The sequence below is a fragment of the Ranitomeya imitator genome, chromosome 9 (genome assembly GCF_032444005.1).
Source record: "Ranitomeya imitator isolate aRanImi1 chromosome 9, aRanImi1.pri, whole genome shotgun sequence".
In the NCBI taxonomy this organism is placed as follows: domain Eukaryota; kingdom Metazoa; phylum Chordata; class Amphibia; order Anura; family Dendrobatidae; genus Ranitomeya; species Ranitomeya imitator.
Window position 1 is genome coordinate 103,508,271 of NC_091290.1, and position 25,584 is coordinate 103,533,854.

Below are 25,584 nucleotides of genomic sequence, written 5' to 3' on the forward strand. Positions count from 1 at the left end.
TCCTGAGTACGCTGATACCTCATATGTGGGGGTAAACCACTGTTTGGGCGCACGGCAGGGCTTGGAAGGGAAGGAGCGCCATTTGACTTTTTGAATGAAAAATTGGCTGCACTCTTTAGCGGACACCATGTCACATTTGTAGAGCCCCCGTGTGCCTAAAAATTGGAGCTCCCCCACAAGTGACCCCATTTTGGAAACTAGACGCCCCAAGGAACTTATCTAGATGCATAGTGAGCCCTTTAAACCCCCAGGTGCTTCACAAATTGATCCGTAAAAATGAAAAAGTACTTTTTTTTCACAAAATAATTCTTTTAGCCTCAATTTTTTCATTTTCACATGGACAACAGGATAAAATGGATCCTAAAATTTGTTTGGCAATTTCTCCTGAGTACACCGATACTTCACATGTGGGGGTAAACCACTGTTTGGGCACATGGTAAGGCTCGGAAGGGAAGGAGCGCCATTTGACTTTTTGAATGAAAAATTATCTCCATCGATAGCGGACACCATGTCGCGTTTGGAGAGACCCTGTGTGCTTAAACATTGGAGCTCCCCCACAAGTGACCCCATTTTGGAAACTGGACCCCCCAAGGAACTTATCTAGATGCCTAGTGAGCACTTTAAACCCTCAGGTGCTTCACAAATTGATCCGTAAAAATGAAAAAGTACTTTTTTTTCACAAAAAAATTATTTTCGCCTCAATTTTTTCATTTTCACATGGGCAATAGGATAAAATGGATCCTAAAATTTGTTGAGCAATTTCTCCCGAGTACGCCGATACCTCATATGTGGGGGTAAACCACTGTTTGGGCACACGGCAGGGCTCGGAAGGGAAGGCGCGCCTTTTAACTTTTTGAATGGAAAATTAGCTCCAATTGTTAGCGGACACCATGTCGCATTTGGAGAGCCCCTGTGTGCCTATGCAATGGAGCTCCCCCACAAGTGACCCCATTTTGGAAACTAGACCCCCCAAGGAACTTATCTAGATGCATACTGAGCACTTTAAACCCCCAGGTGCTTCACAGAAGTTTATAATGCAGAGCCATGAAAATAAAAAATAATTTTTCTTTTCTCAAAAATGATTTTTTAGCCTGGAATTTCCTATTTTGCCAATGGTAATAGGCGAAATTGGACCACAAATGTTGTTGTCCAGTTTGTCCTGAGTATGCAGATACCCCATATGTGGGGGTAAACCACTGTTTGGGCGCATGGCAGGGCTCAGAAGGGAAGGCACGCCATTTGGCTTTTTAAATGGAAAATTATCTCCAATCATTAGCGGACACCATGTCGCGTTTGGAGAGCCCCTGTGTGCCTAAACATTGGAGATCCCCCCAAATTACCCCATTTTGGAAACTAGACCCCCAAAGGAACTAATCTAGATGTGTAGTGAGCACTTTGAACCCTCAAGTGCTTCACAGAAGTTTATAACGCAGAGCCATGAAAATAAAAAAAAAAAATTATTTTCTCAAAAATGAATTTTAGCCCGCAATTTTTTATTTTCCCAAGGGTAACAGGAGAAATTTGACCCCAAAAGTTGTTGTCCAGTTTCTCCTGAGTACGCTGATACCCCATATGTGGGGGTAAACCACTGTTTAGGCACATGCTGGGGCTCGGAAGTGAAGTAGTGACGTTTTGAAATGCAGACTTTGATGGAATGCTCTGCGGGCGTCACGTTGCGTTTGCAGAGCCCCTGATGTGGCTAAACAGTAGAAACCCCCCACAAGTGACCCCATTTTGGAAACTAGACCCCGAAAGGAACTTATCTAGATGTGAGGTGAGCACTTTGAACCCCCAAGTGCTTCACAGAAGTTCATAACACAGAGCAGTGAAAATAATAAATACGTTTTCTTTCCTCAAAAATAATTTTTTAGCCCAGAATTTTTTATTTTCCCAAGGGTTACAGGAGAAATTGGACCACAAAAGTTGTTGTCCAGTTTCTCCTGAGTACGCTGATACCCCATGTGTGGGGGTAAACCACTGTTTGGGCACACGTGGGGGCTCAGAAGGGAAGTAGTGACTTTTGAAATGCAGACTTTGATGGAATGGTCTGCGGGCGTCACATTGCGTTTGCAGAGCCCCTGGTGTGCCTAAACAGTAGAAACCCCCCACAAGTGACCCCATTTTGGAAACTAGACCCCCAAAGGAACTTATCTAGATGTGTGGTGAGCACTTTCAACCCCCAAGTGCTTTACAGAAGTTTATAACGCAGAGCCGTGAAAATAATAAATACGTTTTCTTTCCTCAAAAATAATTTTTTAGCCCAGAATTTTTTATTTTCCCAAGGGTTACAGGAGAAATTGGACCACAAAAGTTGTTGTCCAGTTTCTCCTGAGTACGCTGATACCCCATGTGTGGGGGTAAACCACTGTTTGGGCACACGTGGGGGCTCAGAAGGGAAGTAGTGACTTTTGAAATGCAGACTTTGATGGAATGGTCTGCGGGCGTCACATTGCGTTTGCAGAGCCCCTGGTGTGCCTAAACAGTAGAAACCCCCCACAAGTGACCACATTTTGGAAACTAGACCCCCAAAGGAACTTATCTAGATGTGTGGTGAGCACTTTCAACTCCCAAGTGCTTTACAGAAGTTTATAACGCAGAGCCGTGAAAATAATAAATACGTTTTCTTTCCTCAAAAATAATTTTTTAGCCCAGAATTTTTTATTTTCCCAAGGGTTACAGGAGAAATTGGACCACAAAAGTTGTTGTCCAGTTTCTCCTGAGTACGCTGATGCCCCATGTGTGGGGGTAAACCACTGTTTGGGCACACGTGGGGGCTCAGAAGGGAAGTAGTGACTTTTGAAATGCAGACTTTGATGGAATGGTCTGCGGGCGTCACGTTGCGTTTGCAGAGCCCCTGGTGTGCCTAAACAGTAGAAACCCCCCACAAGTGACCCCATTTTGGAAACTAGACCCCCCAAGGAACTTATCTAGATATGTGGTGAGCACTTTGAACCCCCAAGTGCTTCACAGACGTTTACAACGCAGAGCCGTGAAAATAAAAAATCATTTTTCTTTCCTCAAATATGATGTTTTAGCAAGCAATTTTTTATTTTCTCAAGGGTAACAGGAGAAATTGGACCCCAGTAATTGTTGCGCAGTTTGTCCTGAGTATGCTGGTACCCCATATGTGGGGGTAAACCACTGTTTGGGCACACGTCGGGGTTCGGAAGTGAGGGAGCACCATTTGAATTTTTGAATACAAGATTGGCTGGAATCAATGGTGGCGCCATGTTGCGTTTGGAGACCCCCTGAAGTGCCTAAACAGTGGAAACCCCTCAATTCTACCTCCAACACACCCCTAACCCTTATCCCAACTGTAGCCGTAACCCTAATCACAACCCTAACCCCAACACACCCCTAACCACAACCCTAACCCCAACACACCCCTAACCCTAACCACAACCCTAATTCCAACCCAACTCTAAGGCTATGTGCCAACGTTGCGGATTCGTATGAGATTTTTCAGCATCATTTTTGAAAAATCCGCGGGTAAAAGGCACTGCGTTTTACCTGTGGATTTACCGTGGATTTCCAGTGTTTTTTGTGCGGATTTCACCTGTGGATTCCTATTGAGGAACAGGTGTAAAACGCTGCGGAATCCGCACAAAGAATTGGCATGCTGCGGAAAATACAACGCAGCGTTCCCGCGCGGTATTTTCTGCACCATGGGCACAGCGGATTTGGTTTTCCATATGTTTACATGGTACTGTAAACCCGATGGAACACTGCTGCGGATCCGCAGCGGCCAATCCGCACCGTGTGCACATGGCCTAATTCTAAAGGTATGTGCACACGCTGCGGAAAACGCTGCGGATCCGCAGCAGTTTCCCATGAGTTTACAGTTCAATGTGAACCTATGGGAACCAAAAATTGCTGTACACATGCTGCGGAAAAACTGCACGGAAACGCAGCGGTTTACATTCCGCAGCATGTCACTTCTTTCTGCGGATTCCGCAGCGGTTTTAGAACTGCTCCAATAGAAAATCGCAGTTGTAAAACCGCAGTGAAATGCGCAGAAAAACCGCGGTAAATCCACGATAAATCGGCAGCGGTTTAGCACTGTGGATTTTTCAAATCCGCTGCGGAAAAATCCGCATAGGACCAGAATACGTGTGCACATACCGAAACCCTAACCCTAGCCCTAACCCTACCCCTAACCCTACCCCTACCCCTAACCCTAGCCCTAACCCTACCCCTACCCCTAACCCTACCCCTAACCCTAACCCTACCCCTAACCCTAACCCTACCCCTAACCCTACCCCTAACCCTAACCCTAGTTCTTACCCCAACCTTAGTGAAAAAAAAAAAAATTCTTTATTTTTTTTATTGTCCCTATCTATGGGGGTGACAAAGGGGGGGTCATTTACTATTTTTTTTATTTTGATCACTGAGATAGGATATATCTCAGTGATCAAAATTCACTCTGGAACGAATCTGCCGGCCGGCAGATTCGGCGGGCGCACTGCACATGCGCCCGCCATTTTGGAAGATGGCGGCGCCCAGGAAAGAAGACGGACGGACCTCGGGCGGCCAGGTAAGTATAAGGGGGGGGAGATCAGGGCACGGGGGGGCGTCGGAGCACGGGGGGGTGGATCGGATCATGGGGGGGTGGATCGGAACACGGGAGGGAGGATTGGAGCACGGGGAAGGATTGGAGCACGGGGTGAGGGATCGCTGTGCGGGGGGGTGGATCGGAGCACGGGGGGGGTCGCTGTGTGCGGGGGGGGATCGGAGTGCGGGGGGGTTTGATTGCAGCACAGGGGGTGTGATTGGTGCACGGGGAAGCGGACAGGAGGACGGGGGAGCGGAGCACAGGACGGAGGGGAGCGGACCACAGATCGGGGGGCTGGGGGGGCGATCGGAGGGGTGGGGTGGGTGCACATAAGTGTTTCAAGCCATGGCCGATGATATTGCAGCATCGGCCATGGCTGGATTGTAATATTTCACCAGTTTTTTAGGTGAAATATTACAAATCGCTCTGATTGGCAGTTTCACTTTCAACAGCCAATCAGAGCGATCGTAGCCACGAGGGGGTGAAGCCACCCCCCCTGGGCTAAACTACCACTCCCCCTGTCCCTGCAGATCGGGTGAAATGGGAGTTAACCCTTTCACCCGGCCTGCAGGGACGCGATCTTTCCATGACGCATATGCTGCGTCATGGGTCGGAATGGCACCGACTTTCATGACGCAGCGTATGCGTCAAAGGTCGGGAAGGGGTTAAACTGTACATGGTTCCCATTGATGATGACTCGAAATCAGATTTTTACATTTTTACTGGGACCTAGAATTTTGTTTCTATTTTCTGAGATATTTTTCAGAGGGATAATCACTGATCTTGATCATGGTGCTATAAGAAAAGGTGTGTGAATCTCATCAAATGTTTATGTCTGAGTAGTCGTGGCCGAGTGGTTAAGGCGATGGACTTGAAATCCGTTGGGGTTTCCCCGCGCAGGTTCAAATCCTGCCGACTACGTATATATTCCTAAAGCTTTTTGACTGATTACCTGAGTAGATTAATTTGCGCGTTTTCTTGTCTACCGCCATGACAGTGATATGCAAACTCTGGAACGGGTTTCAAGAATCAGACTGATTAGATTTTTGGATGTACATTCCATAAGCCGATCTGGCGCTGCATCTCATGTGCATCATGCCGCTAATCAAAAGAAGCACCGTGAGTGTGGCACCAGGTAAGTGGTGCTTCTCCCGCTTTTGTCTAGCGGCCACAGACCATTGTTGTGGCAGATGTACTGGGACATGCACTTTGATTTGCAACAACCTTGAATTATCTCTTGGATGAAACCTTTTACCACACAGTGAAAAATGTTTAGCGACTTCTGGATGAACAGCTTTCTAACAGTATAAGTTTTGCAATTAATTTTTTTCTTGCTCTTTTTCCAAGTAACAGACCCAGCACTCTTTTACTAGTCACTTTTTATCAACATTTAAAACTGTCCATGCTGAGATATCGTGGAACCCTTGGCACACTTGTGGATTAAAAGTTTAGGAGATATTAATTTACCATTGTGTATTAATTGTAGATTTGCACTACAGCTTTAGAGCCTGTTTTCACCATGATTCATGAGTTCAATTGTGCTTTCCAGAACACAAAACTGCAGCCAAGTCTTTTTTGTGTGTGTTTCCATGGTGTAATGGTTAGCACTCTGGACTCTGAATCCAGCGATCTGAGTTCAAATCTCAGTGGAATCTGGGCAGTTTTTCATACACATGTTTCAATTTTTCCACTGACACTGTGTTCTCCTGTTCCCAAGGTTTAACATAAAAAGAGAAAGTTAAAATCAACATACCAAAAGCCAAAAAAAGATTTCAATGTTCCAAGCATACATGGAGTGATCACTGTGAGTTCTGTGGCCAAAGCTACCTAGGAAGCAGGGTTAATGAAACTTAAAACACCACCATTTTTGGTGGTGTTTTTCTAAAAATTGTTTTGGGCATCTTTTGAATCTGTTTTTGAGGCTTTGCTTTGCAGCTCACAAAATGCACCAAAAGTCACTTAGGAACCATTAAGGAGTGTTTCTAACCTAGCCATTGACTTGTATTATAAGTATGGAGCACTTCTAAATGAAAAATACCAGAAGATAGATATGCTTATTTCAGTTAACCGCTTGGAATTTTTGGAAACTTGATGTGGTTAAAAGACGCCAAAAGCCCGATCATATGAACAGCAAGTCTTTTTTTACATGGAAATGAATTTGTTCAGTGTTTTCAGCATTTTCAGAGTAATTTTCAGGATGTTTTTGGAATGGACCCACTCCATATCCACCTTATGAAGAGGTCAAAGTCTTAAACAGTACATGGTTCCCATTGATGATGACTCGAAATCAGATTTTTACATTTTTACTGGGACCTAGAATTTTGTTTCTATTTTCTGAGATATTTTCCAGAGGGATAATCACTGATCTTGATCATGGTGCTATAAGAAAAGGTGTGTGAATCTCATCAAATGTTAATGTCTGAGTAGTCGTGGCCGAGTGGTTAAGGCGATGGACTTGAAATCCATTGGGGTTTCCCCGCGCAGGTTAAAATCCTGCCGACTACGTATATGTTCCTAAAGCTTTTTGACTGATTACCTGAGTAGATTAATTTGCGCGTTTCCTTGTCTACCCCCATGACAGTGATATGCAAACTCTGGAACGGTTTTAAAGAATCAGACTGATTAGATTTTTGGATGTACATTCCATAAGCCGATCTGGCGCTGCATCTCATGTGCATCATGCCGCTAATCAAAAGAAGCACCGTGAGTGTGGCACCAGGTAAGTGGTGCTTCTCCCGCTTTTGTCTAGCGGCCACAGACCATTGTTGTGGCAGATGTACTGGGACATGCACTTTGATTTGCAACAACCTTGAATTATCTCTTGGATGAAACCTTTTACCACACAGTGAAAAATTTTTAGCGACTTCTGGATGAACAGCTTTCTAACAGTATAAGTTTTGCAATTAATTTTTTTCTTGCTCTTTTTCCAAGTAACAGACCCAGCACTCTTTTACTAGTCACTTTTTATCAACATTTAAAACTGTCCATGCTGAGATATCGTGGAACCCTTGGCACACTTGTGGATTAAAAGTTTAGGAGATATTAATTTACCATTGTGTATTAATTGTAGATTTGCACTACAGCTTTAGAGCCTGTTTTCACCATGATTCATGAGTTCAATTGTGCTTTCCAGAACACAAAACTGCAGCCAAGTCTTTTTTGTGTGTGTTTCCATGGTGTAATGGTTAGCACTCTGGACTCTGAATCCAGCGATCTGAGTTCAAATCTCAGTGGAATCTGGGCAGTTTTTCATACACATGTTTCAATTTTTCCACTGACACTGTGTTCTCCTGTTCCCAAGGTTTAACATAAAAAGAGAAAGTTAAAATCAACATACCAAAAGCCAAAAAAAGATTTCAATGTTCCAAGCATACATGGAGTCAGGGCCGGCGTCAGCACCCGGCACAGCGGGCAAATGCCGGGGCCTTGGGAAGAAAGGGGGGCCCACTAGCAGCTGGGAGAGCAGAGCAGGAGATAACATGCTCTCTCCGCCCACAAAGTCACTGCTGGCTGCGTTCTCTTAACCCCTATGTGCCAGCTCTGACACAAGCATCTTCTCACTCAGTCAGTGCAGCCAGGCAGGCACACATAGGGGTTAAGAGAAGGCAGCCAGTGTGACTGTTTGTGGGCGGAGAGAGCAGTTCTCTGCTCTGGCCCCTGGCTGGCTGCAGACAGTGCTGCTGAGCTGAACTTATCAGGAAGATTCCGGAGGAGCTAGTCCTACCAGAGTGCAAAGGTATCCAGCAATAATTGCAGTTGGTCCTGTGGCTCAGTCTGCTGCTGTCTGTCTCTGCTGCCTAAAAATGTGGGTGATGTCTGGAGGAGCAGCTGGTGGGGTGCAGCCTGCAGCCACCCAGCTCTCCCAGAACCCCAGAATACATGCATGCTGCACCAAACCTGCACCAGTGGGGTAGGAAGAAGCTTAACCCCTTCCCATCTGTATGAAGGTTATTGCTAAACCTTAAATATAACAATCTGACCCGCATTAATGGGGTTAACCAGATGCCAGGAGGAAGGGGAGCTGCTGCCATGTGGGCTGTAGGTTGGGGCCCCGTGGCCCCAGGCTGGTGACTGGAGGGACTCTGCCCAGTGCCGGCATGTGGGTGATTTCTGCTCCGGAGTCTCAGCTTCTCTCCTCCAGGTCACACTGTGCAGTCACAGCAACATTGGTTGTGTCTGTCCAGGTCCCAGCAGCTGCCACTGCTCCCACCAAGGACATGGCATCACTTAACCCTTCCCCTGCAGCCACCTGCAACAAATCCACATTATTCCTTGATTAAATCAGGTTCCAACCCAATAGAAGAGCAGACATTTCCTGCTGCCATTAGGGTCCGGGAGGGGGTGACATTGGCTGCCCTGCTACTCTGTAGTGGGGGGTGACAAGTGTAACATGGGGTAACGATGAAGGAGAAATGCACAGGATAATAGTGAGAGCGACAGAGGGCAGTGTATGGTATGGAGCAGTCACGGGTGGGCTGCTGGATCCCCCCATACTGTACATGATTGCTCGGGACAGGGAGGCGTTTAATGAGCTTCTAATGACGGGGCACTAATTGGGTCATTAGGGTTTGTGGAAAGGATTCAGCATCAGGTCCCTCATTAATGCCCGAGCGATGTTACTTTGCAGCACAGATCTGTTAGGGCCGCAAAACCAAACAACGTTGTTTATGTAGAAAAGTCTTTGTTTCATAGAAAAACTCAAAACAGAAAAGATTTTCTGATACAACAACGCCCTGCTCACGACACTGCACAGCACCTCTCCTGTATATATACACTGCACAGCACCTTTCCCCCTGTATATATACACTGCACAGCACCTTTCCTCCTGTATGTATACATTGCACAGCACCTCTCCTGTATATATACACTGCACAGCACCTTTTCTCCTGTATATATACACTGCACAGTACCACTCCTCCTGTCCTGTATATATACACTGCAGAATTTACAATAGCTGTCACTCATGTAAGAAGTGAAATCTGGCATTGTACTATACATTTCTCTGCCATATCTGTGCATCATAAATCGGGTATGTGTTAAAGGGGGGGGGCCCACTGAGACTCTTTCGCCCGGGGCCCTCAAAAACCTGGAGCCGGCCCTGCATGGAGTGATCACTGTGAGTTTTGTGGCCAAAGCTACCTAGGAAGCAGGGTTAATGAAACTTAAAACACCACTATTTTTGGTGGTGTTTTTCTAAAAATTGTTTTGGGCATCTTTTGAGTCTGTTTTTGAGGCTTTGCTTTGCAGCTCACAAAATGCACCAAAAGTCACTTAGGAACCTTTAAGGAGTGTTTCTAACCTAGACATTGACTTGTATTATAAGTATGGAGCACTTCTAAATGAAAAATACCAGAAGATAGATATGCTTATTTCAGTTAACCGCTTGGAATTTTTGGAAACTTGATGTGGTTAAAAGACGCCAAAAGCCCGATCATATGAACAGCAAGTCGTTTTTTACATGGAAATGAATTTGTTCAGTGTTTTCAGCATTTTCAGAGTAATTTTCAGGATGTTTTTGGAATGGACCCACTCCATATCCACCTTATGAAGAGGTCAAGTCTTAAACTGTACATGGTTCCCATTGATGATGACTCGAAATCAGATTTTTACATTTTTACTGGGACCTAGAATTTTGTTTCTATTTTCTGAGATATTTTCCAGAGGGATAATCACTGATCTTGATCATGGTGCTATAAGAAAAGGTGTGTGAATCTCATCAAATGTTAATGTCTGAGTAGTCGTGGCCGAGTGGTTAAGGCGATGGACTTGAAATCCATTGGGGTTTCCCCGCGCAGGTTCAAATCCTGCCGACTACGTATATTATCCTAATGCTTTTTGACTGATTACCTGAGTAGATTAATTTGCGCGTTTCCTTGTCTACCGCCATGACAGTGATATGCAAACTCTGGAACGGTTTTCAAGAATCAGACTGATTAGATTTTTGGATGTACATTCCATAAGCCGATCTGGCGCTGCATCTCATGTGCATCATGCCGCTAATCAAAAGAAGCACCGTGAGTGTGGCACCAGGTAAGTGGTGCTTCTCCCGCTTTTGTCTAGCGGCCACTGACCATTGTTGCGGCAGATGTACTGGGACATGCACTTTGATTTGCAACAACCTTGAATTATCTCTTGGATGAAACCTTTTACCACACAATGAAAAATTTTTAGCGACTTCTGGATGAACAGCTTTCTAACAGTATAAGTTTTGCAAATAATTTTTTTCTTGCTCTTTTTCCAAGTAACAGATCTAGCACTCTTTTTACTAGTCACTTTTTATCAACATTTAAAACTGTCCTTGCTGAGATATCGTGGAATCCTTGGCACACTTGTGGAATAAAAGTTTAGGAGATATTAATTTACCATTGTGTATTAATTGTAGATTTGCACTACAGCTTTAGAGCCTGTTTTCACCATGATTCATGAGTTCAATTGTGCTTTCCAGAACACAAAACTGCAGCCAAGTCTTTTTTGTTTGTGGTTCCATGGTGTAATGGTTAGCACTCTGGACTCTGAATCCAGCGATCTGAGTTCAAATCTCAGTGGAACCTGGGCAGTTTTTCATACACATGTTTCAATTTTTCCACTGACACTGTGTTCTCCTGTTTTCAAGGTTTAACATAAAAAGAGAAAGTTAAAATCAACATACCAAAAGCCAAAAAAAGATTTCAATGTTCCAAGCATACATGGAGTGATCACTGTGAGTTCTGTGGCCAAAGCTACCTAGGAAGCAGGGTTAATGAAACTTAAAACACCACCATTTTTGGTGGTGTTTTTCTAAAAATTGTTTTGGGCATCTTTTGAGTCTGTTTTTGAGGCTTTGCTTTGCAGCTCACAAAATGCACCAAAAGTCACTTAGGAACCTTTAAGGAGTGTTTCTAACCTAGCCATTGACTTGTATTATAAGTATGGAGCACTTCTAAATGAAAAATACCAGAAGATAGATATGCTTATTTCAGTTAACCGCTTGGAATTTTTGGAAACTTGATGTGGTTAAAAGACGCCAAAAGCCCGATCATATGAACAGCAAGTCGTTTTTTACATGGAAATGAATTTGTTCAGTGTTTTCAGCATTTTCAGAGTAATTTTCAGGATGTTTTTGGAATGGACCCACTCCATATCCACCTTATGAAGAGGTCAAAGTCTTAAACTGTACATGGTTCCCATTGATGATGACTCGAAATCAGATTTTTACATTTTTACTGGGACCTAGAATTTTGTTTCTATTTTCTGAGATATTTTCCAGAGGGATAATCACTGATCTTGCTCATGGTGCTATAAGAAAAGGTGTGTGTATCTCATCAAATGTTAATGTCTGAGTAGTCGTGGCCGAGTGGTTAAGGTGATGGACTTGAAATCCATTGGGGTTTCCCCGCGCAGGTTCAAATCCTGCCGACTACGTATATATTCCTAAAGCTTTTTGACTGATTACCTGAGTAGATTAATTTTCGCGTTTCCTTGTCTACCGCCATGACAGTGATATGCAAACTCTGGAACGGTTTTCAAGAATCAGACTGATTAGATTTTTGGATGTACATTCCATAAGCCGATCTGGCGCTGCATCTCATGTGCATCATGCCGCTAATCAAAAGAAGCACCGTGAGTGTGGCACCAGGTAAGTGGTGCTTCTCCCGCTTTTGTCTAGCGGCCACAGACCATTGTTGCAGCAGATGTACTGGGACATGCACTTTGATTTGCAACAACCTTGAATTATCTCTTGGATGAAACCTTTTACCACACAATGAAAAACTTTTAGCGACTTCTGGATGAACAGCTTTCTAACAGTATAAGTTTTGCAAATAATTTTTTTCTTGCTCTTTTTCCAAGTAACAGATCTAGCACTCTTTTTACTAGTCACTTTTTATCAACATTTAAAACTGTCCTTGCTGAGATATCGTGGAACCCTTGGCACACTTGTGGAATAAAAGTTTAGGAGATATTAATTTACCATTGTGTATTAATTGTAGATTTGCACTACAGCTTTAGAGCCTGTTTTCACCATGATTCATGAGTTCAATTGTGCTTTCCAGAACACAAAACTGCAGCCAAGTCTTTTTTGTGTGTGGTTCCATGGTGTAATGGTTAGCACTCTGGACTCTGAATCCAGCGATCTGAGTTCAAATCTCAGTGGAACCTGGGCAGTTTTTCATACACATGTTTCAATTTTTCCACTGACACTGTGTTCTCCTGTTCCCAAGGTTTAACATAAAAAGAGAAAGTTAAAATCAACATACCAAAAGCCAAAAAAAGATTTCAATGTTCCAAGCATACATGGAGTGATCACTGTGAGTTCTGTGGCCAAAGCTACGTATGAAGCAGGATTAATGAAACTTAAAACACCGCCATTTTTGGTGGTGTTTTTCTAAAAATTGTTTTGGGCATCTTTTGAGTCTGTTTTTGAGCCTTTTCTTTACAGCTCACAAAAAGCACCAAAAGTCACTTAGGAACCTTTAAGGAGTGTTTCTAGCCTAGCCATTGACTTGTATTATAAGTATGGAGCACTTCTAAATGAAAAATACCAGAAGATAGATATGCTTATTTCAGTTAACCGCTTAAAATTTTTGAAACTTGATGTGGTTAAAAGACGCCAAAAGCCCGATCATATGAACAGCAAGTCTTTTTTTACATGGAAATAAATTTGTTCAGTGTTTTCAGCATTTTCAGAGTAATTTTCAGGAGGTTTTTGGAATGGACCCACTCCATATCCACCTTATGAAGAGGTCAAAGTCTTAAACAGTACATGGTTCCCATTGATGATGACTCGAAATCAGATTTTTACATTTTTACTGGGACCTAGAATTTTGTTTCTATTTTCTGAGATATTTTCCAGAGGGATAATCACTGATCTTGATCATGGTGCTATAAGAAAAGGTGTGTGAATCTCATCAAATGTTTAAGTCAGAGTAGTCGTGGCCGAGTGGTTAAGGCGATGGACTTGAAATCCATTGGGGTTTCCCTGCGCAGGTTCAAATCCAGTCGACTACGTATATGTTCCTAAATCTTTTTGACTGATTACCTGAGTAGATTAATTTGCGCGTTTCCTTGTCTACCCCCATGACAGTGATATGCAAACTCTGGAACGGTTTTCAAGAATCAGACTGATTAGATTTTTGGATGTACATTCCATAAGCCGATCTGGTGCTGCATCTCATGTGCATCATGCCGCTAATCAAAAGAAGCACCGTGAGTGTGGCACCAGGTAAGTGGTGCTTCTCCCGCTTTTGTCTAGCGGCCACAGACCATTGTTGTGGCAGATGTACTGGGACATGCACTTTGATTTGCAACAACCTTGAATTATCTCTTGGATGAAACCTTTTACCACACAGTGAAAATTTTTTAGCGACTTCTGGATGAACAGCTTTCTAACAGTATAAGTTTTGCAATTAATTTTTTTCTTGCTCTTTTTCCAAGTAACAGATCCAGCACTCTTTTACTAGTCACTTTTTATCAACATTTAAAACTGTCCTTGCTGAGATATCGTGGAACCCTTGGCACACTTGTGGAATAAAAGTTTAGGAGATATTAATTTACCATTGTGTATTAATTGTAGATTTGCACTACAGCTTTAGAGCCTGTTTTCACCATGATTCATGAGTTCAATTGTGCTTTCCAGAACACAAAACTGCAGCCAAGTCTTTTTTGTGTGTGGTTCCATGGTGTAATGGTTAGCACTCTGGACTCTGAATCCAGCGATCTGAGTTCAAATCTCAGTGGAACCTGGGCAGTTTTTCATACACATGTTTCAATTTTTCCACTGACACTGTGTTCTCCTGTTCCCAAGGTTTAACATAAAAAGAGAAAGTTAAAATCAACATACCAAAAGCCAAAAAAAGATTTCAATGTTCCAAGCATACATGTAGTGATCACTGTGAGTTCTGTGGCCAAAGCTACGTATGAAGCAGGATTAATGAAACTTAAAACACCGCCATTTTTGGTGGTGTTTTTCTAAAAATTGTTTTGGGCATCTTTTGAGTCTGTTTTTGAGCCTTTTCTTTACAGCTCACAAAAAGCACCAAAAGTCACTTAGGAACCTTTAAGGAGTGTTTCTAGCCTAGCCATTGACTTGTATTATAAGTATGGAGCACTTCTAAATGAAAAATACCAGAAGATAGATATGCTTATTTCAGTTAACCGCTTAAAATTTTTGAAACTTGATGTGGTTAAAAGACGCCAAAAGCCCGATCATATGAACAGCAAGTCTTTTTTTACATGGAAATGAATTTGTTCAGTGTTTTCAGCATTTTCAGAGTAATTTTCAGGAGGTTTTTGGAATGGACCCACTCCATATCCACCTTATGAAGAGGTCAAAGTCTTAAACAGTACATGGTTCCCATTGATGATGACTCGAAATCAGATTTTTACATTTTTACTGGGACCTAGAATTTTGTTTCTATTTTCTGAGATATTTTCCAGAGGGATAATCACTGATCTTGATCATGGTGCTATAAGAAAAGGTGTGTGAATTTCATCAAATGTTTAAGTCAGAGTAGTCGTGGCCGAGTGGTTAAGGTGATGGACTTGAAATCCATTGGGGTTTCCCCATGCAGGTTCAAATCCTGCCGACTACGTATATGTTCCTAAATCTTTTTGACTGATTACCTGAGTAGATTAATTTGCGCGTTTCCTTGTCTACCGCCATGACAGTGATATGCAAACTCTGGAACGGTTTTCAAGAATCAGACTGATTAGATTTTTGGATGTACATTCCATAAGCCGATCTGGCGCTGCATCTCATGTGCATCATGCCGCTAATCAAAAGAAGCACCGTGAGTGTGGCACCAGGTAAGTGGTGCTTCTCCCGCTTTTGTCTAGCGGCCACAGACCATTGTTGTGGCAGATGTACTGGGACATGCACTTTGATTTGCAACAACCTTGAATTATCTCTTGGATGAAACCTTTTACCACACAATGAAAAATTTTTAGCGACTTCTGGATGAACAGCTTTCTAACAGTATAAGTTTTGCAAATAATTTTTTTCTTGCTCTTTTTCCAAGTAACAGATCTAGCACTCTTTTTACTAGTCACTTTTTATCAACATTTAAAACTGTCCATGCTGAGATATCGTGGAACCCTTGGCACACTTGTGGAATAAAAGTTTAGAAGATATTAATTTACCATTGTGTATTAATTGTAGATTTGCACTACAGCTTTAGAGCCTGTTTTCACCATGATTCATGAGTTCAATTGTGCTTTCCAGAACACAAAACTGCAGCCAAGTCATTTTTGTGTGTGGTTCCATGGTGTAATGGTTAGCACTCTGGACTCTGAATCCAGCGATCTGAGTTCAAATCTCAGTGGAACCTGGGCAGTTTTTCGTACACATGTTTCAATTTTTCCACTGACACTGTGTTCTCCTGTTCCCAAGGTTTAACATAAAAAGAGAAAGTTAAAATCAACATACCAAAAGCCAAAAAAAGATTTCAATGTTCCAAGCATACATGGAGTGATCACTGTGAGTTCTGTGGCCAAAGCTACCTATGAAGCAGGGTTAATGAAACTTAAAACACCACCATTTTTGGTGGTGTTTTTCTAAAAATTGTTTTGGGCATCTTTTGAGTCTGTTTTTGAGGCTTTCCTTTGCAGCTCACAAAATGCACCAAAAGTCACTTAGGAACCTTTAAGGAATGTTTCTAACCTAGCCATTGACTTGAATTATAAGTATGGAGCACTTCTAAATGAAAAATACCAGAAGATAGATATGCTTATTTCAGTTAACCGCTTGGAATTTTTGGAAACTTGATGTGGTTAAAAGACGCCAAAAGCCCGATCATATGAACAGCAAGTCTTTTTTTACATGGAAATGAATTTGTTCAGTGTTTTCAGCATTTTCAGAGTAATTTTCAGGATGTTTTTGGAATGGACCCACGCCATATCCACCTTATGAAGAGGTCAAAGTCTTAAACTGTACATGGTTCCCATTGATGATGACTCGAAATCAGATTTTTACATTTTTACTGGGACCTAGAATTTTGTTTCTATTTTCTGAGATATTTTCCAGAGGGATAATCACTGATCTTGATCATGGTGCTATAAGAAAAGGTGTGTGAATCTCATGAAATGTTAATGTCTGAGTAGTCGTGGCCGAGTGGTTAAGGCGATGGACTTGAAATCCATTGGGTTTTCCCCGCGCATGTTCAAATCCTGCCGACTACGTATATATTCCTAAAGCTTTTTGACTGATTACCTGAGTAGATTAATTTGCGCGTTTCCTTGTCTACCGCCATGACAGTGATATGCAAACTCTGGAACGGTTTTCAAGAATCAGACTCATTAGATTTTTGGATGTACATTCCATAAGCCGATCTGGTGCTGCATCTCATGTGCATCATGCCGCTAATCAAAAGAAGCACCGTGAGTGTGGCACCAGGTAAGTGGTGCTTCTCCCGCTTTTGTCTAGCGGCCACAGACCATTGTTGTGGCAGATGTACTGGGACATGCACTTTGATTTGCAACAACCTTGAATTATCTCTTGGATGAAACCTTTTACCACACAATGAAAAATTTTTAGCGACTTCTGGATGAACAGCTTTCTAACAGTGTAAGTTTTGCAATTAATTTTTTTCTTGCTCTTTTTCCAAGTAACAGATCTAGCACTCTTTTTACTAGTCACTTTTTATCAACATTTAAAACTGTCCATGCTGAGATATCGTGGAACCCTTGGCACACTTGTGGAATAAAAGTTTAGAAGATATTGATTTACCATTGTGTATTAATTGTAGATTTGCACTACAGCTTTAGAGCCTGTTTTCACCATGATTCATGAGTTCAATTGTGCTTTCCAGAACACAAAACTGCAGCCAAGTCTTTTTTGTGTGTGGTTCCATGGTGTAATGGTTAGCACTCTGGACTCTGAATCCAGCGATCTGAGTTCAAATCTCAGTGGAACCTGGGCAGTTTTTCGTACACATGTTTCAATTTTTCCACTGACACTGTGTTCTCCTGTTCCCAAGGTTTAACATAAAAAGAGAAAGTTAAAATCAACATACCAAAAGCCAAAAAAAGATTTCAATGTTCCAAGCATACATGGAGTGATCACTGTGAGTTCTGTGGCCAAAGCTACCTCTGAAGCAGGGTTAATGAAACTTAAAACACCACCATTTTTGGTGGTGTTTTTCTAAAAATTGTTTTGGGCATCTTTTGAGTCTGTTTTTGAGGCTTTGCTTTGCAGCTCACAAAATGCACCAAAAGTCACTTAGGAACCTTTAAGGAGTGTTTCTAACCTAGCCATTGACTTGTATTATAAGTATGGAGCACTTCTAAATGAAAAATACCAGAAGATAGATATGCTTATTTCAGTTAACCGCTTGGAATTTTTGGAAACTTGATGTGGTTCAAAGACGCCAAAAGCCCGATCATATGAACAGCAAGTCTTTTTTTACATGGAAATGAATTTGTTCAGTGTTTTCAGCATTTTCAGAGTAATTTTCAGGATGTTTTTGGAATGGACCCACTCCATATCCACCTTATGAAGAGGTCAAAGTCTTAAACTGTACATGGTTCCCATTGATGATGACTCGAAATCAGATTTTTACATTTTTACTGGGACCTAGAATTTTGTTTCTATTTTCTGAGATATTTTCCAGAGGGATAATCACTGATCTTGATCATGGTGCTATAAGAAAAGGTGTGTGAATCTCATCAAAAGTTAATGTCTGAGTAGTCGTGGCCGAGTGGTTAAGGCGATGGACTTGAAATCCATTGGGGTTTCCCCACGCTGGTTCAAATCCTGCCGACTACGTATATATTCCTAAAGCTTTTTGACTGATTACCTGAGTAGATTAATTTTCGCGTTTCCTTGTCTACCGCCATGACAGTGATATGCAAACTCTGGAACGGTTTTCAAGAATCAGACTGATTAGATTTTTGGATGTACATTCCATAAGCCGATCTGGCGCTGCATCTCATGTGCATCATGCCGCTAATCAAAAGAAGCACCGTGAGTGTGGCACCAGGTAAGTGGTGCTTCTCCCGCTTTTGTCTAGCGGCCACAGACCATTGTTGCAGCAGATGTACTGGGACATGCACTTTGATTTGCAACAACCTTGAATTATCTCTTGGATGAAACCTTTTACCACACAATGAAAAACTTTTAGCGACTTCTGGATGAACAGCTTTCTAACAGTATAAGTTTTGCAAATAATTTTTTTCTTGCTCTTTTTCCAAGTAACAGATCTAGCACTCTTTTTACTAGTCACTTTTTATCAACATTTAAAACTGTCCTTGCTGAGATATCGTGGAACCCTTGGCACACTTGTGGAATAAAAGTTTAGGAGATATTAATTTACCATTGTGTATTAATTGTAGATTTGCACTACAGCTTTAGAGCCTGTTTTCACCATGATTCATGAGTTCAATTGTGCTTTCCAGAACACAAAACTGCAGCCAAGTCTTTTTTGTGTGTGGTTCCATGGTGTAATGGTTAGCACTCTGGACTCTGAATCCAGCGATCTGAGTTCAAATCTCAGTGGAACCTGGGCAGTTTTTCATACACATGTTTCAATTTTTCCACTGACACTGTGTTCTCCTGTTCCCAAGGTTTAACATAAAAAGAGAAAGTTAAAATCAACATACCAAAAGCCAAAAAAAGATTTCAATGTTCCAAGCATACATGGAGTGATCACTGTGAGTTCTGTGGCCAAAGCTACGTATGAAGCAGGATTAATGAAACTTAAAACACCGCCATTTTTGGTGGTGTTTTTCTAAAAATTGTTTTGGGCATCTTTTGAGTCTGTTTTTGAGCCTTTTCTTTACAGCTCACAAAAAGCACCAAAAGTCACTTAGGAACCTTTAAGGAGTGTTTCTAGCCTAGCCATTGACTTGTATTATAAGTATGGAGCACTTCTAAATGAAAAATACCAGAAGATAGATATGCTTATTTCAGTTAACCGCTTAAAATTTTTGAAACTTGATGTGGTTAAAAGACGCCAAAAGCCCGATCATATGAACAGCAAGTCTTTTTTTACATGGAAATAAATTTGTTCAGTGTTTTCAGCATTTTCAGAGTAATTTTCAGGAGGTTTTTGGAATGGACCCACTCCATATCCACCTTATGAAGAGGTCAAAGTCTTAAACAGTACATGGTTCCCATTGATGATGACTCGAAATCAGATTTTTACATTTTTACTGGGACCTAGAATTTTGTTTCTATTTTCTGAGATATTTTCCAGAGGGATAATCACTGATCTTGATCATGGTGCTATAAGAAAAGGTGTGTGAATCTCATCAAATGTTTAAGTCAGAGTAGTCGTGGCCGAGTGGTTAAGGCGATGGACTTGAAATCCATTGGGGTTTCCCTGCGCAGGTTCAAATCCAGTCGACTACGTATATGTTCCTAAATCTTTTTGACTGATTACCTGAGTAGATTAATTTGCGCGTTTCCTTGTCTACCCCCATGACAGTGATATGCAAACTCTGGAACGGTTTTCAAGAATCAGACTGATTAGATTTTTGGATGTACATTCCATAAGCCGATCTGGTGCTGCATCTCATGTGCATCATGCCGCTAATCAAAAGAAGCACCGTGAGTGTGGCACCAGGTAAGTGGTGCTTCTCCCGCTTTTGTCTAGCGGCCACAGACCATTGTTGTGGCAGATGTACTGGGACATGCACTTTGATTTGCAACAACCTTGAATTATCTCTTGGATGAAACCTTTTACCACACAGTGAAAATTTTTTAGCGACTTCTGGATGAACAGCTTTCTAACAGTATAAGTTTTGCAATTAATTTTTTTCTTGCTCTTTTTCCAAGTAACAGATCCAGCACTCTTTTACTAGTCACTTTTTATCAACATTTAAAACTGTCCTTGCTGAGATATCGTGGAACCCTTGGCACACTTGTGGAATAAAAGTTTAGGAGATATTAATTTACCATTGTGTATTAATTGTAGATTTGCACTACAGCTTTAGAGCCTGTTTTCACCATGATTCATGAGTTCAATTGTGCTTTCCAGAACACAAAACTGCAGCCAAGTCTTTTTTGTGTGTGGTTCCATGGTGTAATGGTTAGCACTCTGGACTCTGAATCCAGCGATCTGAGTTCAAATCTCAGTGGAACCTGGGCAGTTTTTCATACACATGTTTCAATTTTTCCACTGACACTGTGTTCTCCTGTTCCCAAGGTTTAACATAAAAAGAGAAAGTTAAAATCAACATACCAAAAGCCAAAAAAAGATTTCAATGTTCCAAGCATACATGTAGTGATCACTGTGAGTTCTGTGGCCAAAGCTACGTATGAAGCAGGATTAATGAAACTTAAAACACCGCCATTTTTGGTGGTGTTTTTCTAAAAATTGTTTTGGGCATCTTTTGAGTCTGTTTTTGAGCCTTTTCTTTACAGCTCACAAAAAGCACCAAAAGTCACTTAGGAACCTTTAAGGAGTGTTTCTAGCCTAGCCATTGACTTGTATTATAAGTATGGAGCACTTCTAAATGAAAAATACCAGAAGATAGATATGCTTATTTCAGTTAACCGCTTAAAATTTTTGAAACTTGATGTGGTTAAAAGACGCCAAAAGCCCGATCATATGAACAGCAAGTCTTTTTTTACATGGAAATGAATTTGTTCAGTGTTTTCAGCATTTTCAGAGTAATTTTCAGGAGGTTTTTGGAATGGACCCACTCCATATCCACCTTATGAAGAGGTCAAAGTCTTAAACAGTACATGGTTCCCATTGATGATGACTCGAAATCAGATTTTTACATTTTTACTGGGACCTAGAATTTTGTTTCTATTTTCTGAGATATTTTCCAGAGGGATAATCACTGATCTTGATCATGGTGCTATAAGAAAAGGTGTGTGAATTTCATCAAATGTTTAAGTCAGAGTAGTCGTGGCCGAGTGGTTAAGGTGATGGACTTGAAATCCATTGGGGTTTCCCCATGCAGGTTCAAATCCTGCCGACTACGTATATGTTCCTAAATCTTTTTGACTGATTACCTGAGTAGATTAATTTGCGCGTTTCCTTGTCTACCGCCATGACAGTGATATGCAAACTCTGGAACGGTTTTCAAGAATCAGACTGATTAGATTTTTGGATGTACATTCCATAAGCCGATCTGGCGCTGCATCTCATGTGCATCATGCCGCTAATCAAAAGAAGCACCGTGAGTGTGGCACCAGGTAAGTGGTGCTTCTCCCGCTTTTGTCTAGCGGCCACAGACCATTGTTGTGGCAGATGTACTGGGACATGCACTTTGATTTGCAACAACCTTGAATTATCTCTTGGATGAAACCTTTTACCACACAATGAAAAATTTTTAGCGACTTCTGGATGAACAGCTTTCTAACAGTATAAGTTTTGCAAATAATTTTTTTCTTGCTCTTTTTCCAAGTAACAGATCTAGCACTCTTTTTACTAGTCACTTTTTATCAACATTTAAAACTGTCCATGCTGAGATATCGTGGAACCCTTGGCACACTTGTGGAATAAAAGTTTAGAAGATATTAATTTACCATTGTGTATTAATTGTAGATTTGCACTACAGCTTTAGAGCCTGTTTTCACCATGATTCATGAGTTCAATTGTGCTTTCCAGAACACAAAACTGCAGCCAAGTCATTTTTGTGTGTGGTTCCATGGTGTAATGGTTAGCACTCTGGACTCTGAATCCAGCGATCTGAGTTCAAATCTCAGTGGAACCTGGGCAGTTTTTCGTACACATGTTTCAATTTTTCCACTGACACTGTGTTCTCCTGTTCCCAAGGTTTAACATAAAAAGAGAAAGTTAAAATCAACATACCAAAAGCCAAAAAAAGATTTCAATGTTCCAAGCATACATGGAGTGATCACTGTGAGTTCTGTGGCCAAAGCTACCTATGAAGCAGGGTTAATGAAACTTAAAACACCACCATTTTTGGTGGTGTTTTTCTAAAAATTGTTTTGGGCATCTTTTGAGTCTGTTTTTGAGGCTTTCCTTTGCAGCTCACAAAATGCACCAAAAGTCACTTAGGAACCTTTAAGGAATGTTTCTAACCTAGCCATTGACTTGAATTATAAGTATGGAGCACTTCTAAATGAAAAATACCAGAAGATAGATATGCTTATTTCAGTTAACCGCTTGGAATTTTTGGAAACTTGATGTGGTTAAAAGACGCCAAAAGCCCGATCATATGAACAGCAAGTCTTTTTTTACATGGAAATGAATTTGTTCAGTGTTTTCAGCATTTTCAGAGTAATTTTCAGGATGTTTTTGGAATGGACCCACGCCATATCCACCTTATGAAGAGGTCAAAGTCTTAAACTGTACATGGTTCCCATTGATGATGACTCGAAATCAGATTTTTACATTTTTACTGGGACCTAGAATTTTGTTTCTATTTTCTGAGATATTTTCCAGAGGGATAATCACTGATCTTGATCATGGTGCTATAAGAAAAGGTGTGTGAATCTCATGAAATGTTAATGTCTGAGTAGTCGTGGCCGAGTGGTTAAGGCGATGGACTTGAAATCCATTGGGTTTTCCCCGCGCATGTTCAAATCCTGCCGACTACGTATATATTCCTAAAGCTTTTTGACTGATTACCTGAGTAGATTAATTTGCGCGTTTCCTTGTCTACCGCCATGACAGTGATATGCAAACTCTGGAACGGTTTTCAAGAATCAGACTCATTAGATTTTTGGATGTACATTCCATAAGCCGATCTGGTGCTGCATCTCATGTGCATCATGCCGCTAATCAAAAGAAGCACCGTGAGTGTGGCACCAGGTAAGTGGTGCTTCTCCCGCTTTTGTCTAGCGGCCACAGACCATTGTTGTGGCAGATGTACTGGGACATGCACTTTGATTTGCAACAACCTTGAATTATCTCTTGGATGAAACCTTTTACCACACAATGAAAAATTTTTAGCGACTTCTGGATGAACAGCTTTCTAACAGTGTAAGTTTTGCAATTAATTTTTTTCTTGCTCTTTTTCCAAGTAACAGATCTAGCACTCTTTTTACTAGTCACTTTTTATCAACATTTAAAACTGTCCATGCTGAGATATCGTGGAACCCTTGGCACACTTGTGGAATAAAAGTTTAGAAGATATTGATTTACCATTGTGTATTAATTGTAGATTTGCACTACAGCTTTAGAGCCTGTTTTCACCATGATTCATGAGTTCAATTGTGCTTTCCAGAACACAAAACTGCAGCCAAGTCTTTTTTGTGTGTGGTTCCATGGTGTAATGGTTAGCACTCTGGACTCTGAATCCAGCGATCTGAGTTCAAATCTCAGTGGAACCTGGGCAGTTTTTCGTACACATGTTTCAATTTTTCCACTGACACTGTGTTCTCCTGTTCCCAAGGTTTAACATAAAAAGAGAAAGTTAAAATCAACATACCAAAAGCCAAAAAAAGATTTCAATGTTCCAAGCATACATGGAGTGATCACTGTGAGTTCTGTGGCCAAAGCTACCTCTGAAGCAGGGTTAATGAAACTTAAAACACCACCATTTTTGGTGGTGTTTTTCTAAAAATTGTTTTGGGCATCTTTTGAGTCTGTTTTTGAGGCTTTGCTTTGCAGCTCACAAAATGCACCAAAAGTCACTTAGGAACCTTTAAGGAGTGTTTCTAACCTAGCCATTGACTTGTATTATAAGTATGGAGCACTTCTAAATGAAAAATACCAGAAGATAGATATGCTTATTTCAGTTAACCGCTTGGAATTTTTGGAAACTTGATGTGGTTCAAAGACGCCAAAAGCCCGATCATATGAACAGCAAGTCTTTTTTTACATGGAAATGAATTTGTTCAGTGTTTTCAGCATTTTCAGAGTAATTTTCAGGATGTTTTTGGAATGGACCCACTCCATATCCACCTTATGAAGAGGTCAAAGTCTTAAACTGTACATGGTTCCCATTGATGATGACTCGAAATCAGATTTTTACATTTTTACTGGGACCTAGAATTTTGTTTCTATTTTCTGAGATATTTTCCAGAGGGATAATCACTGATCTTGATCATGGTGCTATAAGAAAAGGTGTGTGAATCTCATCAAAAGTTAATGTCTGAGTAGTCGTGGCCGAGTGGTTAAGGCGATGGACTTGAAATCCATTGGGGTTTCCCCACGCTGGTTCAAATCCTGCCGACTACGTATATATTCCTAAAGCTTTTTGACTGATTACCTGAGTAGATTAATTTGCACGTTTCCTTATCTACCGCCATGACAGTGATATGCAAACTCTGGAACGGTTTTCAAGAATCAGACTGATTAGATTTTTGGATGTACATTCCATAAGCCGATCTGGCGCTGCATCTCATGTGCATCATGCCGCTAATCAAAAGAAGCACCGTGAGTGTGGCACCAGGTAAGTGGTGCTTCTCCCGCTTTTGTCTAGCGGCCACAGACCATTGTTGTGGCAGATGTACTGGGACATGCACTTTGATTTGCAACAACCTTGAATTATCTCTTGGATGAAACCTTTTAGCACACAATGAAAAATTTTTAGTGACTTCTGGATGAACAGCTTTCTAACAGTATAAGTTTTGCAAATAATTTTTTTCTTGCTCTTTTTCCAAGTAACAGATCTAGCACTCTTTTTACTAGTCACTTTTTATCAACATTTAAAACTGTCCTTGCTGAGATATCGTGGAACCCTTGGCACACTTGTGGAATAAAAGTTTAGAAGATATTAATTTACCATTGTGTATTAATTGTAGATTTGCACTACAGCTTTAGAGCCTGTTTTCACCATGATTCATGAGTTCAATTGTGCTTTCCAGAACACAAAACTGCAGCCAAGTCTTTTTTGTGTGTGGTTCCATGGTGTAATGGTTAGCACTCTGGACTCTGAATCCAGCGATCTGAGTTCAAATCTCAGTGGAACCTGGGCAGTTTTTCGTACACATGTTTCAATTTTTCCACTGACACTGTGTTCTCCTGTTCCCAAGGTTTAACATAAAAAGAGAAAGTTAAAATCAACATACCAAAAGCCAAAAAAAGATTTCAATGTTCCAAGCATACATGGAGTGATCACTGTGAGTTCTGTGGCCAAAGCTACCTATGAAGCAGGGTTAATGAAACTTAAAACACCACCATTTTTGGTGGTGT

The 25,584-nt window shown here is 41.3% G+C and overlaps 22 non-coding genes across 22 annotated transcripts; all 22 read left to right on the forward strand.

The window, feature by feature from the left end:
• Positions 1–5,391: 5,391 nt before the first annotated feature.
• Positions 5,392–5,473, forward strand: TRNAS-UGA (transfer RNA serine (anticodon UGA)). Its single transcript has one exon. It is a non-coding gene; the product is annotated as a tRNA-Ser (tRNA).
• Positions 5,474–6,975: 1,502 nt separating this feature from the next.
• TRNAS-UGA (transfer RNA serine (anticodon UGA)) lies at positions 6,976–7,057 on the forward strand. Its single transcript has one exon. It is a non-coding gene; the product is annotated as a tRNA-Ser (tRNA).
• Positions 7,058–10,286: 3,229 nt separating this feature from the next.
• TRNAS-UGA (transfer RNA serine (anticodon UGA)) lies at positions 10,287–10,368 on the forward strand. Its single transcript has one exon. It is a non-coding gene; the product is annotated as a tRNA-Ser (tRNA).
• Positions 10,369–11,031: 663 nt separating this feature from the next.
• On the forward strand, positions 11,032–11,103 carry TRNAQ-CUG (transfer RNA glutamine (anticodon CUG)). Its single transcript has one exon. It is a non-coding gene; the product is annotated as a tRNA-Gln (tRNA).
• Positions 11,104–11,871: 768 nt separating this feature from the next.
• On the forward strand, positions 11,872–11,953 carry TRNAS-UGA (transfer RNA serine (anticodon UGA)). The gene has a single exon. It is a non-coding gene; the product is annotated as a tRNA-Ser (tRNA).
• Positions 11,954–12,616: 663 nt separating this feature from the next.
• Positions 12,617–12,688, forward strand: TRNAQ-CUG (transfer RNA glutamine (anticodon CUG)). The gene has a single exon. It is a non-coding gene; the product is annotated as a tRNA-Gln (tRNA).
• A 767-nt stretch (positions 12,689–13,455) lies between these two features.
• On the forward strand, positions 13,456–13,537 carry TRNAS-UGA (transfer RNA serine (anticodon UGA)). Its single transcript has one exon. It is a non-coding gene; the product is annotated as a tRNA-Ser (tRNA).
• Positions 13,538–14,199: 662 nt separating this feature from the next.
• Positions 14,200–14,271, forward strand: TRNAQ-CUG (transfer RNA glutamine (anticodon CUG)). The gene has a single exon. It is a non-coding gene; the product is annotated as a tRNA-Gln (tRNA).
• Positions 14,272–15,038: 767 nt separating this feature from the next.
• Positions 15,039–15,120, forward strand: TRNAS-UGA (transfer RNA serine (anticodon UGA)). The gene has a single exon. It is a non-coding gene; the product is annotated as a tRNA-Ser (tRNA).
• Positions 15,121–15,783: 663 nt separating this feature from the next.
• TRNAQ-CUG (transfer RNA glutamine (anticodon CUG)) lies at positions 15,784–15,855 on the forward strand. The gene has a single exon. It is a non-coding gene; the product is annotated as a tRNA-Gln (tRNA).
• A 768-nt stretch (positions 15,856–16,623) lies between these two features.
• Positions 16,624–16,705, forward strand: TRNAS-UGA (transfer RNA serine (anticodon UGA)). Its single transcript has one exon. It is a non-coding gene; the product is annotated as a tRNA-Ser (tRNA).
• Positions 16,706–17,368: 663 nt separating this feature from the next.
• TRNAQ-CUG (transfer RNA glutamine (anticodon CUG)) lies at positions 17,369–17,440 on the forward strand. The gene has a single exon. It is a non-coding gene; the product is annotated as a tRNA-Gln (tRNA).
• A 768-nt stretch (positions 17,441–18,208) lies between these two features.
• Positions 18,209–18,290, forward strand: TRNAS-UGA (transfer RNA serine (anticodon UGA)). The gene has a single exon. It is a non-coding gene; the product is annotated as a tRNA-Ser (tRNA).
• A 663-nt stretch (positions 18,291–18,953) lies between these two features.
• Positions 18,954–19,025, forward strand: TRNAQ-CUG (transfer RNA glutamine (anticodon CUG)). The gene has a single exon. It is a non-coding gene; the product is annotated as a tRNA-Gln (tRNA).
• Positions 19,026–19,792: 767 nt separating this feature from the next.
• TRNAS-UGA (transfer RNA serine (anticodon UGA)) lies at positions 19,793–19,874 on the forward strand. Its single transcript has one exon. It is a non-coding gene; the product is annotated as a tRNA-Ser (tRNA).
• Positions 19,875–20,536: 662 nt separating this feature from the next.
• TRNAQ-CUG (transfer RNA glutamine (anticodon CUG)) lies at positions 20,537–20,608 on the forward strand. The gene has a single exon. It is a non-coding gene; the product is annotated as a tRNA-Gln (tRNA).
• A 767-nt stretch (positions 20,609–21,375) lies between these two features.
• Positions 21,376–21,457, forward strand: TRNAS-UGA (transfer RNA serine (anticodon UGA)). The gene has a single exon. It is a non-coding gene; the product is annotated as a tRNA-Ser (tRNA).
• A 663-nt stretch (positions 21,458–22,120) lies between these two features.
• Positions 22,121–22,192, forward strand: TRNAQ-CUG (transfer RNA glutamine (anticodon CUG)). Its single transcript has one exon. It is a non-coding gene; the product is annotated as a tRNA-Gln (tRNA).
• Positions 22,193–22,960: 768 nt separating this feature from the next.
• TRNAS-UGA (transfer RNA serine (anticodon UGA)) lies at positions 22,961–23,042 on the forward strand. Its single transcript has one exon. It is a non-coding gene; the product is annotated as a tRNA-Ser (tRNA).
• A 663-nt stretch (positions 23,043–23,705) lies between these two features.
• TRNAQ-CUG (transfer RNA glutamine (anticodon CUG)) lies at positions 23,706–23,777 on the forward strand. Its single transcript has one exon. It is a non-coding gene; the product is annotated as a tRNA-Gln (tRNA).
• Positions 23,778–24,545: 768 nt separating this feature from the next.
• On the forward strand, positions 24,546–24,627 carry TRNAS-UGA (transfer RNA serine (anticodon UGA)). Its single transcript has one exon. It is a non-coding gene; the product is annotated as a tRNA-Ser (tRNA).
• Positions 24,628–25,290: 663 nt separating this feature from the next.
• On the forward strand, positions 25,291–25,362 carry TRNAQ-CUG (transfer RNA glutamine (anticodon CUG)). The gene has a single exon. It is a non-coding gene; the product is annotated as a tRNA-Gln (tRNA).
• Positions 25,363–25,584: the final 222 nt, after the last annotated feature.